General features: G+C 47.4%; 1 long non-coding RNA gene across 1 annotated transcript; it reads right to left on the bottom strand.

Moving 5' to 3' along the window:
- Positions 1 to 1273: 1273 nt before the first annotated feature.
- LOC108526236 (uncharacterized) lies at positions 1274 to 4810 on the bottom strand. The gene is made up of 3 exons (XR_001884471.1): positions 4654 to 4810; positions 4156 to 4273; positions 1274 to 1654 (listed from the first exon to the last, which is right to left on the bottom strand). It is a non-coding gene; the product is annotated as an uncharacterized LOC108526236 (long non-coding RNA).
- Between the last annotated feature and the right edge of the window lie 1131 nt (positions 4811 to 5941).

Below are 5941 nucleotides of genomic sequence, written 5' to 3'. Positions count from 1 at the left end.
AGCCAGACAGGGCGTGAGGTTAACTTGGGCTTGCAGGAAAGACAGAGTGAGGCAGGCACCAGCATGCGGTGTGGTGCCAGGGGGAGGGTGGCTATGCTGATGCTTGAGTGTACCGGTGTGTGTATGTGTGTGTTGTGCATGCACACGTGAGTCTGCGTGGTGTGAGGTGTGTGCCTGTGTAAGTGCAGAGACTCTGTGTGCACATATGAGTACTGGAAAATATGCACACTGACAGTGAGCAGGGTGTGAGTGTGTGTACCTGTATGCTCTCTGCCTCTGCCATAGCCCTCAGCACACTGACTTGTCTGCATTTGTTCCTAAAGCTGCCTCTTCCCCTGAGCTATAAGCTGAGATTCTGTCTTTTTTTTAAAAAAATCTCAGTAGTCCTAATGCCAAGTGCAGCCCATGGCATATAGTAGGTGCTCAGTCAGTGTTTGCTGGACTGACCTGGATTGAATTGAATTGAACCGAACTGAACTGAATTTCCCCAGTTTGTCTCTGTGCATAGGAGTCTGTACCGGGGAGAGGGAATGACTCTGTGCCACGTGGGCAAATGCTCGTGGAGTGTCTGTGCATGCGTGTCTGGGGTGAGTCTTCACATTTACATGCAGGTCTGTGTGCATGCTGTGAACGTGCCCTGGCACAAGCAAATTCAAACCACATGGTGGGACTGTGCATACGTGTGTATGCGCGTGTGTGTGTGTGCGTGCACGTGCCCGCTCCCGCAGCCTTCTCATACATGCGGGCAGCCCACTGGCGCCCCAGCTTCAGCTCAGCCAGGCCTCTTCCCTGTAAACCTGGAGCAGCTAAAATTAGTATGAAAATGGTAGTGTTCGGTTAAAAGGAAGGGGGGTGGGAAGAGATGAGGGTGCCCATGAGTGCTATTTTATTTCTCAGTGAGAGGATAAAGTGATTTTTCCTACATAATTTTTGATGTAGAGGCTAAATTAGGCCAGAGAAGAGGGACAAAGCAACTTTCGCCCTCATTAGTATTCTGGCCACGTTGGCCCAGGCACGGCAGTTATGTATTTTTGCAAGTATGCATATAATTTATTGTGGAGAACACAATTTACATGGTAGTCGATGCCTGTTTTATAGCCTCACAAATAGATGTATGAACTCAAGCATATAATGGCCCAACCAGCAGGCGCAAATACGTTCTAAATCTTCTAAATGTGCTTCACAAAAATGTAACTGAGGAATATAAAACAGATCAATTCTTGCATGTTATATATTGGTTTTTGATTTACAAATCTAATCTGGGACATTTCTTCAGAAATGAGGGGATTTTTCCCCCCACTCCTTCCCCTCCTCTTCTTTCACCAACTTCTCCGTGCACAGACCTCGCCTGCTGGTCAGGTGCCAGCAGGCGCTGCCACTTCTGGGATATGTGTAGGTGCCCGTGCGTGTGCTCGTGTGGGGGGCATGCTCTTGCCTGTCTGCCTGAGTGTGCACTCGTATGTGTGTGAGGAATCTGCAGACCTCAGGTGGAAGGAAGAGAGTGGTTTCTCTCCATCTGTGTGACCTCCCCCATTTGAGGCTGAAAATTTGGGGAGAAGGGCTGATGGGGGTGTGGGCATCTCTCAGATATGTTCCTTCTGGGCTCCTGCTTAAACGGCCTATTTTCTTCTGAGACTCAAGCTGTCTTCATGACCTATTGGAGCAGAAAAGGGAATGAGGGTCCGAAGGATGAAATTTATGTGTTGAGCTACATTTTAAAGGTGCATTTTACTGAAAATATTTTAATCAACCTACCTTTAGGTACACAGCTTTTTTAAAAGCCCATTCCATCAATAGTTGAATGGATACATAAATGATGGTGTATTCATAAAATGGAATATGATACAGCAAAGAAAATCTGAGCCAACGACTGCTTCCTACAACAAGGGGAATCTCACAAACAGAATGTAAAATGCAAGAAGCCAGACCCAAAAGAGGACCTGCTACATGACTGGATTTATCAAGTCCAGAGCATGAACTGAACCCAACTGTTGTGTGTAGAGATGGCAAAACTATCAAGGAAAGCAAGAGTATTTGCCATAAAAGTCAGAATGGTGGTTTTCTCTGGGGAGCAGGATTGGATAGAGTACAGGAGGGGCTTCTGGGGAGATGGTAATATTCTTCTTGAACAAGTGGTGGTTTCATGGATATTCACTTGGTGATAAATTACTGAGCAGTACTTTTTAAAAAATCCACTTTTCTGTATGTGTCTTATATTTTACAATCAAAGCATTTACAAAATAGCCCTTAAGGACTTATAATAAAAGCAGGCGCCCCAGCTCCACCCTCCCCAGCCCTGTTTCTCTGAAGGTAACTACTGGTAACCATTTCCGGATGTTCTCTCCAATCTCTAGAAATGTTGTGGAGCTTCTTTCAAATCTCTCTGTCAGTGAAATTGTATAATCCTTTTTGTTTCTGTAAGGTCAGTAGTAAGGTCTCCACTTCCATTCCTGACTTTAGTAATTTCCGTTTTCTCTCTCTTTTTTTTTTTTTTTTTTCCTCTCGGTCAATTTAGCTAAAGGTTTGTCAATTCTGTCGATCATTTCAGAAAACCAACTTTTGGTTTTGCTGATTTTCTCTATCATTTTCTATTCTCTGTTTCATTTATCTCTGCTCTAATTTTTTAATTTGCTTGCTTTGGATTTAGTTTGCCCTTGTATTTTTAGTAAGGTGGAAGGTTAGGTTATTGATTTGAGATCCTCTATTTTAATGTAAGTGTTTACAGCTATAAATTTCCCTCTGAGCACTGCTTTGACTGCATCCCATGAGTTTGGGTATGTTGTGTTTTTGTTTTCATTCATCTCAGAGTATTTGCTAATTTCCCTTGTTATTTTTTGGCCCTTTGGTTAGTTAGGAACGTGTTGTTTCATTTTTACATATTTGTGAATTTCCAAATTTCCTTCTGTTTTTGACCTTCTAATTTCATTCCTCTGTTGTCAGAAAACATATTTTGTGTAATTTCAATTGTTCTCAGTTTATTGAGATTTGATTCATGGCCTAAGATGCAATCTATGCTAGAGAATGGTCCATGTGCACTTGAGAAGAACGTGTGTTCTGCTGTTGTTGGGTGGAATGTGCTCTTCGATCGCCGTTAGAAAGCAGTGTCTGTTAGGTCTAGCTGGTTTACAGTGTTTTCAAGTCTTCTATTTCCTTCCTGATCTCCTAGCTAGTGTTCTATCCATTACATCAGTGGGATGTGATACTTATAATGTACAAGTCACAGTCCTAATTTCAGGAGGTTCACAATCCAGTGGGGGTGGGGGAGCTTCATGTCTACCCAGCTGGGCCACCCCATCCCTGATCTCCAGTACGGGAGGATCGCCCTCACCCCCATACTGTCCTGCAGCCTGGGGTCTCGGGCTGCTGTGAAACTCCCCATCAGCCTCAAGTATCTCCCTCTCTCCCATTCCCAGGGTTACTAACCCTGGTGCAAACAAAGCAGAACAAAGCAGAACTGGAAGAGGTCTCAAAGACCACGTGGAGGTCAACGCCCTTGTGGTACAGATAAGGAAACTGAGGCCCAGAGAGGGGCAAGATCTTGTTCCAAGTCTCCTGGAGCCAGGCCCAGTGATGTTCTATCAATCATCTGCTCAGCCCACAGCACCACGATCCAGTGGCTATGGAGAAAAAGGGACCTGTTGATGTCACCCTCTGTGTCATTTCCATTGTGGCAGACAAGGCCAGTATTAGAGGGGGTGAGGGGGCTGTGTTGAATGCACAACCCAGAGCACTTAGAAGATCTACGCTTCCATCCTAGCTTGACCACTCTGAGCTGTGTGAGCTTAAGCAAGTCACTCTCCTGCTCTGAACTTCAGTTTCCTTATATGCAAAATAGAAAACATCGTTAAGCACTGCCACCACTCATTGAGTCCCTACCATGTACCTAGTACTGTACCATACAATTTCATTCAATCCTCCCGACGGCCTTGGGAGAGGTCAGTACCTTTGGCATAGAAGGAAAGGGAGGCCCCGTAAAGCAAACCACCCACCCAAAGCCACAGGTGTTCAACCCTCACCCTCTTAAGGCTCCAAAGCTAAAACGCAGAAGCTGCTCCACCACATGGCCCTACATCCACTCTTGCAGTGTGGGTTTACATATTTACGGGGGGAGGCGGGGTGCAGGTAAAGAGGGACTGAGCATCAGCTGACACTCACCATGGGATTACTGTTCATTTCCTCAGGTATGGTCCTGGCACAGCCAGCTACTGAGAGGTACTTACTGAAGTCATTCCACATGAAATCATCTGATACCTGGGATTTGCTTTCAACTTCCCTGGCAAAAAAAGAACAAGAAAAAAGAGGGGACAGATGAAACGAGATGGACAAAGCTAATAATTGTTGCAACTGAGTGGTGGGTACTCGGGGTTCATTAAATGCTCTCTCCGGCTTTTCATGTTTGAAAATTTTCACAAGAAAACATGAACGAAAACCCTCGGGTGTCCTGACTCCAGGGCACCCACCTCGGGAGAGCTGGTGGTTTTCATATAAACTGGCCCCTGCTGGGGAACCCACCCGAACCTCTCAGCGTCCCCGATGCCAGCAGGGGTCTGGTCTCTGGATGGGGTTGGCTGTACGGTCTAGAACACAGGTGTGGCTGTGTAACCACATGTGTTTCCCTGCCTGCCCTGGTCACCCAACCGCAAGGGGACCCACCGTTCCCCAATGTCAGGACCATCAAGACAGCCATTTTCTCCCTTGACCCAGGACAGCCCTCCTGAGGGAAAATGGAAGGAACGGAGGCCTTTGCTTTAAATAATGGCGGGGGGGCGTGGACGGGATGGCCTTTCAGTTGCCTTCCCAGACAAACACATCCCAGCTGGGGGTCTTCTCCTGCCAGGAAGGGGAGGCTTGAGCTGGACTTCTAGGCCTCTATTCACAGCTAGCATCCCCATGGCAACAAGCCAGTTAGAGGGGCCTCAGCCCGTCTCCCTGGGGCCACTTATCTGCACCCACCTCAGGAGGGCGGCATTAATAGGCTGGTGCCTGCTCCCAGCTCCCAGGCCTCCCCGTGACTCCCACCCACACCCCACAGACACTGTCCCTGATATAAGGAACCCAGGAGACAGGGACCCCCATCCGTGGCCACACACTCACATACACCACACACACATTCTCTCTCTCAAACTCTCTTCCTCTCACACATACACATATACGCTCACACTCTGTCTCACATACACACACACTCAACACATACACACACAGAAGTATACCTTTCTCTCTCACAGGCACACACACTCACTCTCCCCCATCTCTCTCCCTCTCTCTCACATACACAACCGCAAGCACACAGTCTCTCACATTCTCTCACACACTCTTCCTCCCTCTCACACACACACACTAACTCTCCCGGTCTCTCTCACACACACACACCCAGCACACTCTCACACACCACACACACACGACTCTCTCACAAATGCACACACACACACGAATACACACTCATGCACACACACACGACACATTCTCATACTCTCACACATACACACTCATACACACATACACAGTATACCTTTCTCACAGGCACACACATTCTCCCCCGTCTCTCCCTCCCTCTCACACACCCGCAAGCACACATTCTCTCACACACGCTCTTCCTCTCACATACACACACTCTCACTATCTCTCTCACGTACACCAGCACACACTCTTACACACACCAGCACACTTTCTTACATACTCAGCACACACTCTCTTACACACACACCCCAGCACACACACATACACCCCAGCACACCCTTACACACATACACACACACCAGCACACACTCTTAACACACACACACACCAGCACACACTCTTACACGCACACACCCCAGCACACACTTTCTTACACACACACCAGCACACACTCTCTTACACACACATACACACACCAGGACACACTCTCACACATGTGCCCACACCCTGCGGTCAGTTCAGTGGGAGGAAGGAGGAGACAAAC

Source organism: Rhinopithecus bieti, unplaced genomic scaffold (assembly GCF_001698545.2).
Source record: "Rhinopithecus bieti isolate Rb0 unplaced genomic scaffold, ASM169854v2 scaffold_1853, whole genome shotgun sequence".
Taxonomy (NCBI): Eukaryota; Metazoa; Chordata; class Mammalia; order Primates; family Cercopithecidae; genus Rhinopithecus; species Rhinopithecus bieti.
The sequence above is the reverse complement of the archived record's forward strand: the minus strand, read 5'-3'. Positions and strand labels throughout refer to the sequence as shown.